Source organism: Heptranchias perlo, unplaced genomic scaffold, assembly GCF_035084215.1.
Source record: "Heptranchias perlo isolate sHepPer1 unplaced genomic scaffold, sHepPer1.hap1 HAP1_SCAFFOLD_637, whole genome shotgun sequence".
In the NCBI taxonomy this organism is placed as follows: Eukaryota; Metazoa; Chordata; class Chondrichthyes; order Hexanchiformes; family Hexanchidae; genus Heptranchias; species Heptranchias perlo.
The window spans coordinates 89590-101418 of record NW_027139663.1 but is presented as its reverse complement, the minus strand read 5'-3'; the positions used below and the strand labels follow the sequence as shown (position 1 = coordinate 101418).

At 45.8% G+C, this 11829-nt stretch overlaps 1 non-coding gene across 1 annotated transcript; it reads right to left on the bottom strand.

Moving 5' to 3' along the window:
* Nucleotides 1-9976: 9976 nt before the first annotated feature.
* trnay-gua (transfer RNA tyrosine (anticodon GUA)) lies at nt 9977-10070 on the bottom strand. Its single transcript has 2 exons — nt 10034-10070; nt 9977-10012 (listed from the first exon to the last, which is right to left on the bottom strand). It is a non-coding gene; the product is annotated as a tRNA-Tyr (tRNA).
* Nucleotides 10071-11829: the final 1759 nt, after the last annotated feature.

Sequence of the window (11829 nt, the reverse complement as noted above, 5' to 3'; positions counted from 1 at the left end):
ACTGTGAGCTACAGTTAAAGGTCTGCAGTATTTAAAGTGTCAGATCTTCTCCAAATCATGACACAAATGGCAAGAAAACTTAACGTGGACTTTGATCAATGTCACGACTTTCAAATAGCAGACATTTTATACACAAGGCAAGAAAGATTTACAAGGATGTTGCCTGGACTGTAGAATTTTAGCTATGAGGAAAGATTGGATAGGCTGGAGTTGTTTTCTTTGGAACAGAGGAGACTGAAGGCAGATTTAATTGAGGTGAACAAAATTATGAGGGTCCCAGATAGCGTGGATTAGAAGGACCCACCTCTCTTAGCAGAGAGGTTAATAACCAGGGGCATAGATTTAAAGTGATTGGTAGAAGGTTTAGTGGGGAACTGAGGAGAAATTATTTCACCCAAGGGTTGTGGGGGTCTGGAACTGACTGCCTGAAAGGGTGGTTGAGGCGGACACCCTCATCGCATTTTAAGAATACTTGAACTGCCGGAAGCTACAAGGCTATGGGCCAAGAGCTGGAAAGTGGGATTAAGCTGGATAGCTCTTTTTCGGCCGGCACAGAGACGATGGGCCGAATGGCCTCTTTCTGTGCCATCAATTTCTTTGATTCTATGAGTCGAATTAACAGTCTCTCTGCTCGTCTACTTTTAAACTTTGACCATTCAGTGTACATTTCATCTCATTTTTATTCCTCTCAAAATGCAAAACGTCACATTTCTCTGCATTAAATTTCACCTGGCCCATTTACTAACCCGTGGACGTCACAATGAAGTCACTGACTCCTCTTCCCAGTTCCCCATGCTGCCAATGTTGGCGTCATCTGGAGATTTTCACCTTGTGTCCCACATACCCAAGCTGAGATCATTCTCTATATTGAGAAGAGCAATGGTCCCAACACTGACCCTGGGGGACACCACTGTTCACATCCCTCCAGTCTGAAGAACATCCATTAACCACTACTCTCTGTTTTCTGCCCTTTACACAACTTCCTATCCACACTGCCCCATTCTTTTTAATACCGTGGGTATTAATTTTATCAAAAAGCCTCCTGTCCGGCATCTTATCAAACACATTTTCACAATCCATCTACACAACATCCACTACATTCCCTTTATCAGTACACTCGAGTTATCTCAAATAATCCATGTTGGCTATTCTTAATTAATGTGTTTTTCCAACAAATGTTGAAATGTTTGCTCCATCTCATCTGGTTTCATCTGTTTCAAGCCACAACAGAAAGGTCGTGTTTTCTCCTGGAGCTTAAGATAAATTATTTTTTTAAAATGATGCTTCAGTCAATGAGGGACATCTGGGCTCAGACCCGCCCATTCGGTGCCGCAACTCCCGCCCCTCTCACACTCCGATTGGTTGGAGGACCAACTGTTCTCTCATCCCTCCAGTCAATTTACCATAAGACCATAAGATCATCAGAGATCGGAGCAGGAGTCGGCCATTCGGCCCCTCGAGCCTGCTCCACCATTTCATGAGATCATGGCTGATCTGATGTTTACCTCAACTCCACTTTCCCGCCCTTTCCCCATATCCTTTGACGCCCTTGCGAATCAAAATTTTTTTCGAACTCAGCCTTGAATGTCTTCAATGACTCAGCCTCCACAGCTTTTTGGGGTAAAGAATTCCAAAGATTCACAACCCTCTGGGAGAAGAAATTCCTCCTCATGTCCGTCTTAAAAGGGCAACCCCTTATTCTGAGACTATGCCCCCTAGTTTTAGATTCCCCCATGAGGGGTAACATCCTCTCAGCATCTACCCTGTCAAGTCCCCTCAGAATCTTGTATGTTTCAATAAGATCTCCTCTCATTCTTCTAAACTCCAATAATTATGGACCAAACCTGTTCAATCTTTCCTCATAAGACAACCCTTCCATCGCTGTAATCAACCTCGTGAACCTTCTCTGAACTGCCTCCAATGCAAGTATGACCTTCCTTAAATAAGGTCACCAGAACTGTACGCAGTACTCCAGATGTGGTCTCACCAGCACCCTGTAGAGTTGTAGCATGACTTCCCTGCTTTTATACTCCATCCTGCTGGAAATAAAGGCCAATATTCCGTATGTCTTCCGGATTACCTGCTGCAGTTGTATGTTGACTTTTTATATTTCATGTAGGAGGACACCAAGGTCCCTCTGTACGGCAGCGTTTTGTAGTATTTCTCCATTCAAATAATATTTTGCTTTTTTATTTTTCCTCCCAAAGGGGATGACTTCACATTTTCCCACATTATATTCCATCCACCAATTTTTTGCCCATCCGCTTAACCTGTCAATATCTCTTTACAGACAATTTGTGTCCTTATCGCAACTTGCTTATCCACCTTTCTTTGTATCATCAACAAATTTGGCCACAAGACACCCTGTTCCTTCATCCAAGCCATGAATATATATTGTAAATAGTTGAGGCCCCAGCACTGATCGCTGCGGCACCCCACTCATTACTGGAAATTCCGATAAATTCCTGCTGCTCCAATTGGTCCGGATATCTCCTTAATCACCAGGGCGGGGTTAATGGTGAAACTGACGGTCCTGTGGTGCAGTTGGAAAATAAACATTAATTGAACCCGTCAGTTGCAACAATTAATAAAACGAAATTAATAAAAGTAAATGAAAAAAATATTATCTGGAGTTCACCAAAGTGGGGGGGGGGCTTCTATGCTGTGTGTTTGTGCCGGTTTAAATGGCACGAAGGGCTGGGCTTTCAGTTTATTTCATTTTCCTTGGTCCAAAAGCGCTCGCCCTGCTTCCAATGTCTTTGTTTTTCGGCCTGATATTAAGAGAATCAATGGCGGCTGCATCACCCAGCATGCAGCGCGGTTCAGATTGTGCCCTATCTGAATCAGTGGAGTCCAGAGCGCAGGCGCAGTAGTGACTCATTATCGGTCAGTGTGTACTGAGCATGCGCGGCCAGTCGAGGCTGCGGGAGGAGCGCGTTCGGTGCAGGTCAGAGGATCGGAGCAAGAGGCTCAATAAACCCCGGGGCCCGGGTCCGGGCTCAGGCCCAGGCTCAGGCTTTACAAACCCCGAGTGCGGCCCCAGACCCGAATATAAAACAGTGAACATTATCCCCCCCTCACTACCCGCCGGGAAATGAAGGGGAAATGGGGATCGGTCAGGGAGCGTCTGTAAATGAAGGAGAAATGGGGATCGGTCAGGGAGCGTCTGTAAATGAAGGGGAAATGGTGATCGGTCAGGGAGCGTCTGTAAATGAAGGAGAATGGTGATCGGTCAGGGAGCGTCTGTAAATGAAGGAGAAATGGTGATCGGTCAGGGAGCGTCTGTAAATGAAGGAGAAATTGAGATCAGTCAGGGAGCGTCTTTAAATGAAGGAGAATGGTGATCGGTCAGGGAGCGTCTGTAAATGAAGGAGAAATTGTGTTCGGTCAGGGAGCGTCTGTAAATGAAGGAGAAATGGTGATCGGTCAGGGAGCGCCTGTAAATGAAGGTGAAATGGTGATCGGTCAGGGAAAGTCTGTAAATGAAGGAGAAATGTTGATCGGTCAGGGAGCGTCTATAAATGAAGGAGAAATGGTGATCAGTCGGGGAGCATCTATAAATGAAGGAGAAATGGTGATCAGTCAGGGAGCGTCTGTAAATGAAGGAGAAATCGTGATCGGTCAGGGAAAGTCTGTAAATGAAGGAGAAATGGTGATCGGTCAGGGAGCGTCTGTAAATGAAGGAGAACTGGTGATCGGTCAGGGAAAGTCTGTAAATGAAGGAGAAATGGTGATCGGTCGGGGAGCGTCTATAAATGATGGAGAAATGGTGATCGGTCAGGGAGAGTCCGTAAATGAAGGAGAAATGGTGATCGGTCAACGAACGTTTGTAAATGAAGGAGAAATGGTGATCGGTCAGGGACCGTCTGTAAATGAAGGAGAAACAGTGATCAGTCAGGGAGAGTCTGTAAATGAAGGAGAAATGGTGATCTCTATATCTTCAGTCATCCAGGGAGCTCTGGCTTTGGATGCCGTTCCTTTCCTCCTCATGGGAATCTGTCTACTCTGCACCTGAACCAACTCCTCCTTGAAGGCCTCCCACTGTTGAATTCCTGTTCTGCCTGCCAATTTTTGATTCCAGTCCACACGGACAAGATCCCTTTTTAACTCACTGGAATTAGTCCTCCTCCAGTTAAGAATTTTCACATTTGACTGTCCCCTGTCCTTTTCCATAACTGTTCTAAACCTAATGAGATTATGATCACTGCTGCCCCATTGAAACATGCTCCACCTGCCCCACTTCATTTTCCACACCGAGTCCACTGCTATACTCACACTCACTCTCTCACACTCACTCACACTCTCTCTCACAATCACTCTCACATTCACTCTCTCACTCTCTCACATTCCTCTCTCACCCTTTCACTCATGGTTGAGGGCCACTGAAAGATGATGCGATGGGTTTGGATTTCAGCACAGGGAGGAGGGAGAGTGTGTGGGACGGGGATTTACAGCTTTGAGGAATGAGAGAAGAAATAATGTTCCATAGAAAGTAGAGTTATCTGATCTGAATTTCCATCCTGCACTTACAGTGATAACTTTTATAAACTCCTTTTACAGGGGAGGATTTGCAGACAGGAAACTCAAACCAAAGATCACGTCAAGATCTGACAGAGTCACTCGATTCATCAGGACCTGAATATCATCGGCCTTTGAATGTGGAAAGAGAAATGTTTGTCTGTTCTATCTGTGGGAGAAGATTTCTAACATCAGTTTGAGTGGAAAAGCACCGAGACACACACACACCCGAGTGAGAGTGTTCCAGTGCACTGACTGTGGAAAGAGCTTTAACCAGTTACACAGCCTGAAAAAACATCACACCATTCACAGCGGGGAGAAACCGTACACGTGTTCTGTGTGTGGACGAGGCTTCAACTGATCGTCCAACCTGGAGAGACACAAGGACACCCGGACCACGGAGAAACCGTGGAAATGTGGGGACTGTGGGAAGGGATTCAATTACCCTTCAGAGCTGGAAACTCATCGACGCAGTCACACTGGGGAGAGGCCATTCACCTGCTCCGTGTGTGGGAAGAGATTCACTCGGTCATCCACCCTGCTGAGACACCAGCGAGTTCACTCTGATGAGAGACCTTTTAAATGTTCTGACTGTGAGAAGAGGTTTAAAAGCAAAAGTATTCTGCTGTCACACCAACGCACCCACACTGGGGAGAGGCCGTTCACCTGCTCCGTGTGTGGGAAAGGATTCACTTGGTCATCGACCCTGCTGAGACACCAGCGAGTTCACACGAGGGAGAGACCGTTCCCCTGCTCTGTGTGTGGGAAGAGATTCACTCAATCATCCCACCTGCTGACACACCAACGCACCCACGCTGGTGAGAGGCCGTTCTCCTGCTCTGTGTGTAAGAAGAGATTCACTCGGTCATCCCTCCTTCTCTCACACCAGCGAGTTCACACTGATAAGAGACGTTTAAATGTTCTGACTGTGAGAAAAGATTTAAAATCAGAAATTATCTGCTGAGACATCGACGCACTCACACTGGGGAGAGACTGTTCACCTGCTCCGTGTGTGGGAAGGGATTCACTAATTCATCCCACCTTCTGAAACATTAACTTGTTCACACGATTGAGTGACCTTTTAACTCAGTGACTGTGAGAAGAGCACAAATGAACTGCTGACACATCAACGCATGCCCATTGGTTGAGAGACTGTTCACCTGCTCCGTGTGAGGGAAGGGATTCACTCAGTCATCACACGTGCTGAGACTCCAGCGAGTTCACATATGACTGCAGGGGTTGGATTCTGCTGTTAATCCCATCCAGGACTGAACCATGTTCATTGTGACAGTTGGGGTTTGTTTCTCCTGATGTTAATAAGCCCTATAACTGGGCTGGAGTTTAATATTCAGGATATTTGTGAAATAAATCAGCTTTGTTTCAAACACCTTGTTGTAGATTTTGGTCTTTCCCACCTGAGTGTTTAGCATCACCTGACTGGAGCTCAGAAAGGACAATCTGGGGGGAGGATCGTCCGGTGGGAACAGAACTTCAGCCTGGACACAGTCCTTCAGGGCCACACTGAGAGGGGCAAACGGCACTTTGGTCTTTCTCGTCTCTCTTCACTGACAGAAAAGTCACCGTGCGGTGTCCAGTCTAAAAATGACTGTGGTAATTATTCTATGAAGATTTAACCTGTTTGTGTGACAGTCCTGAGTCTACCATTTAAGGCAGGTGTTCACTCATTTAAAATAAACCTGTTTAAAATAAATGGGTTGAAGTCTGCATGAAAATAGCAGAGGGAGGAGTTCACAGGAGCCTGTTAACTGCTGGTACAATTATACAACAGTCATTTGATCTCCAGATAAAGAAGGACCTGCAGTGTGTTTCCAGAATTCCCGGTTTTATTGATGTGTGCGTGTTAGACACCAGGATCACTAAAAATACACGATCCGGACCATCCACAGGGTGGGGGCGATCCCGACAGTTATTCTGGGATCACTCCCACTGCGGAACTCCACCATTGACCCTGCTGAAGGTTGTAGGCTCAGGGAGTGGGGCCTCCAGGAGTGGACTGTAAGATAGCTGACAAAGATATGCTGAGGTACCAGAGGAATCCTTACTAAGGAACCGTCTGGGGTTTTACCTCTCAGTGTGGGTCCAGCGGTGAATGATTCCTGACTCCCCGAACTGTCTTACATTTAACCCAGATCGGATCAGGATGAATTCAGTTTACAGGAGAATTGGGTCAAATATCACCCACAATCGAGGGAGACAAAAGCAGCCATTAGAGAAGCTCAGAGATCTTTGGAAAAGAAGATGGTGCCCAATTCTGAGAATAATAGCAAATGTCTTTCCAGCTCCGTCAGGAGTCAGAACACCATTAAAGATGCTTCAGGGCCACTGAAAGACAGTTCAGGACAGATTCCCGGGCTATGGCAGAGCTGTTGAATGACTATTTCTCAACAGTCTACACTCCTGTGGATGAGGCTCAGATTCCAGCTGTGGGATGTGCTGTCAACAATAACATCATAAATATTAAAATAGAATGGGATGTCACTTTGGATAAAATATGAACTCTCAAAATGCATTGTGCTCCAGGTCCAGATGATATCCACCCCCGGGTGTTTAAAGAGATGGGACGGGTGCTCTGTGAGCCCCTTGCCTGTATCTTCAACAGCTCAATAGAGTCAGGGATTGTCCCCTGAGATTGGAAGGGAGCTCATGTAGTTCCCATTTTCATTAAAGGTGACAAATCAGAGCCGGGGAATGACAGGCCCATCAGTGTGACCTCGATCAGAGGGAAGATGCTTGAAGGGATCCTAAGAGATGCTGTTTATGATCATGGGGAAAGAGGAGGAGCCATTAGAGATACTCAACACGGCTTCTGGGAAAGAAAATGGTGTCTGACAAACTTGCTTGAGTTTTTTGAAGAAGTTGCTGGGTTAGTGGATGAGGGTAATCCGGTTCACATTGTCTATCTCAGGGATGTCAAACTCATTTCCTATGGTGAACCTGACCCGATATCCTGGCACTTGGCCTGGGCCACATTCAGCATAAGTTATTAAACTAGAAATAGATGAAGATGAACTATATTGGTATTTACTTACATTTAGATTTTATTTACAGCTACTGCTGCTCCCGATACCTGGCACCTCTGAGCTTGAACTATTGCACCAACATTTGGAGTAAATGACTGGGCTGAGGCCTGTCTTGGATAAAAACATGAGGACCACTTGTCATTACAGAACTGTGTGCCCCAAACACTAACCGTGGAAGTGAATTCCACAGACTGCCTACTCCCTATGTAAAGAAGTTTCTCTTGACGACTGCTCTAAAACAGAGAGTGGGGTTAATTGTAGCGACTCACACTGTATAAGGTGGAAAGTGGGGCTCCACAAGGATTGGTTCTGGGACCACTGTTCACAATTCACATCAACGAATTGGACTCGGGAATCGGAAGTACAATTTCAAAATTTACAGATGACACCAGATTGGCGGGGTGGGGTGGAGTTTGGATAATATTGATGAAGATTGCGACCAAATACAAAATACATTGATAAACTTGCAAAATGGGTGTATAATTGGCCAATGAATTTTAATGCAGATGACAGTGAAGTGGAGCATTTTGGTAGCAAGAATTTGGAAATTGTGCCCTGTATCCCCAAGTCCAAGTCATTAATGTATATCAAGGAAAGCAGTGGTCCCAGCACCGACCCCTGGGGAACACCACTGTACACCTCCCTCCATTCCGAAAAACAACCGTTCACCACTACACTCTGTTTCCTGTTATTTAGCCAATTCTGTATCCATGCTGCTACTGCCCCTTTTATTCCATGGGCTTCAATCTTGATGACAAACCCATTATGCGGCACTTTATCTGACACCTTTTCGAAGTCCATACACACCACATTAACTGCATTGCCCTCATCGAGTCTCTGTTACCTCATCAAAAAACTGTATCAAGTTAATTAAACACGATTTGCCTTTAACAAATCCGTGCTGGCTTTCCCTAATCCCTGTCCAATTGACTGCTAATTCTATCCCGGATTATCGTTGCTAGAACTTTCCCCACGACCGAGGTTAAACTGACTGGTCAGTAGTTGCTGGATTTATTCTTTCACCCTTTCTTGAACAGGGGTGTAAAATTTGCAATTCTCCAGTCCTCTGGCATCACCCCCATATCTAAGGATGTTTGGAGGTTTTTTGCCAGTACCTCTGCAATTTCCACCGTTACTTCCCTCAGCAACCGAGGATGCATCCCATCCGCACCAGATGACGTATCTACTTTAAGTACAGTCAGCCTTTCCAGTACCTCCTCCTTATGAATTTTTAGCCAATCCAGTATCTCTACAACATCTTCCTTCACTGACACTCTGGCAGTGTCTTCTTCGTTGGGAAAGACAGATGCAATGTATTTATTTAGTACCTCCGCCATGCCCACTGCCTCCCACTGCTACTAATTCGTTATAATCTGGGCCAGTGGTGCAATGGATAACACATTAGGTTCGATTCCTACCTGGCTTGGATTTTTTAATGCAAAATTTTATGGCATTCAATACCTTGCAAGCTGTCCTACTTGGTGGTGCTGCCTGGCTCCATACCTGGTAAGTGCCTTCTCAGTGCAGCAAGCAGTGCATCAGTGTCATAATCTGAAGGTCCTGAATTCAATCTTCAGAGAAGGCATCAAGGATTACGAAGCTTTTTTTCCATCTCTCACCTCATCTTTCCATCTTTGCTGCATAGCAAAATCAAGAACTTTTGCTTACTGCAGCACATCAAAAGATTTGCTGCCCCTTGATCTCTCTGTATCCAAACACACAGTGAAGTTTAGGAAGTCCATGGGCGATGGACTCACTGACAACACTCTTGTTTCTGTATAATTGGACCAAGGCAAACGGTGAGTGGAGAATATAATCAACGATCCCGCTACTTCTCACAGGCCAAGTGAGCGCTCCACCAGTTGAGCTAATTCCTCGTTTGCTGTTTGTAAATCACCCCTCACAGTTCCTGCCTCACACTCGCCTTCAAGCTGCTCCAAGACCAGCAGAGAAATCTTGCCTTGGGTTGCCGCTCCCTGAATATATTAAATACTTTGCTCCAATCGGCGGTATCGAGCATCAGCAAGTGAGGAACAGCAGAACGGGAAGCCACAGTAATCATGAGTGATGCTGAGAAGAGCCCGAGCCTTCGGAAGGAAGACGAGGTCACCGGAAAACAACAGCCGCCCGAGCTCGAGGAGCAGCGAGAGCCCTGACTGACTGACTGATCGAAGACCATTTTGCCTGAAATTGAGGGCGATTTGAAGTGTTGCTGCTCAAAGGCACTCCCTGCTGGTGAGCAGAGGGAAATGCTCGAGTGAAACAGCCGTGCTCGGGCAGACACAGAAAGCTTTTCGGTTTTGGAAAGGAAAAGAGGTGTCTTGTGCCTGAGTGACAACATGTTAATCTGTGAGCTGCCTGTGAAGTTCAGAGAGTGACCTTGAGGTAATTGCTGCTTATTCCAAAATCACACTAACTCCTTCGAGCCGGAATTGAACCAGCGACCTAAGGATGACTTTATTTTGTTTTATTCACTACAGTCCTCCGCTCTACCAGCTGAGCTATCGAAGGGAAGTGATAAACAGTGCTGTCTTTGGTGATTGTTCACCGTGCGCCTGTTGACACGTTCAGACTCGTGGAGTCCGGTGCTGATCGAAGACTTCTTTTGCCTGAAAGCGAGAGCTGAGTGTTTTGAAGTATTGCTGCTCAAAAGCGCTCCCTGCTGGTGAGCAGAGGCAGAGCAGCCTTGTTTGGGCAGACACAGAAAGTTTTCAGGTTTGAGAAAGGAAAAGAGACGTCCTGTGCCTTCATGGCAACATGTTAATCTGTGAGGTGCCTGTAAAGTTAAGAGAGCGACCTTGAACTAATTGCTGCTTATTGCAAAATCACACGTTCTCCTTCGAGCAGGAATTGAACAAATGACGGAAGGATGACTTTGTCTTATTTTCCACGACAGTCTTGTCACTCGACCAGCTGAGGTATCGAAGGGAAGCGGCAAAAATGTTTCACTTTGGTGATTGTTCACCGTGCACCTTTGACACACCCGGACTCGTGGATTCCAGTGCTCATGACTGAGGCTGACTCGGTACCTGCTCATACCGCAGTGCTGTGGGAGTGGGAGCTGCTCCGTGTTCTCCACAGCCTGGGCCAGTGACACAATGAATAATGGGACTGATTATTGATCTGGAGATTGTGGGTTTAAGTTTACGGAGGGTGTAAAGTGGAAGGCCGGGCCTGGAGAGCATCGGAATAGTCGAGTCTGGAGATAAACAAAGGCACAGATGAGGATTTCAGCAGCAGAACATCATTCTGGAAGTTGGGATTTGTTTCTGCTGATGTTAATAACCGCTATAACTGGGCTGAAATTCAATATTCTGGATCGATGTCAAATAAATCAACTTTGTTTCAAACAGAATGGGTCAATTACTTGATGAATTCAAGATAAGAGACTAATTGATGTCCTCATTACCGATTATTCTGCCTTTTCTCCTTTCTCACTGTCGATTATTTCAGTTCTCATACCTTCAATTACTCTCATGGCCAAGTCCCAGCTCCCCGGTCCTTCCTGAGTGCCTCTCCCAGCCTTGGGATCCAGGGAAGGTATCAGTAATGTACCCGGGATCACGAAACACAAAACCCAGTCTGTGAATCACTTTCAGCGACTGGACTTATCGTGTGTCCCACAGCATCTCTCTCACCTTCGATGTGTGAATAGAGCATCAGGCCTGGGAATCTCGTCTTCAATTTAAATACACTCAGCAAATGTATTTAACAAAATACAAACAAGTAAACACATCACGGCCCAATAATCCAGCACTAAATTCAAAGGAGTAAGTCTGTTATCAAACTCCTTGAGTGGACAGAATAAAGAAAAATCCCAACTCTGAGATCCCCTCGAATCCTTTGCAAATACCTTACAAATCTTGACAATAATCAACAAGTCTAATTGAATGTTGACCTTTATCTCGAGTGGGGTTGGAATACAGAAGTGATGCTTCAGTTGTAATGAACCTTCGTCCGACCCCACCTGGAGAACTGGGCACCGAACCGAGGGAGAGATAAATCGGCCTTAGAAAAGGTACAGTGCAGATTCACCAGAATGATGCCGGGGTTAAAAGGGTTAAATTATGAGGATAGGTGGCATAAACTTGGTTTTTATAACACTGAGTTTGGAACATTGAGATGTGACCTCATCGAGGTGTTTAAAATAATAAAGGGATTCAATAAGTTAGATACAGAGAAATGATTTCTTCTGGAGGAGGAATCCAGAACAAGAGGGCATAAGAAATCGGAGCAGGAGTGGGCCATACGGCCCCTCGAGCCTGCTCTG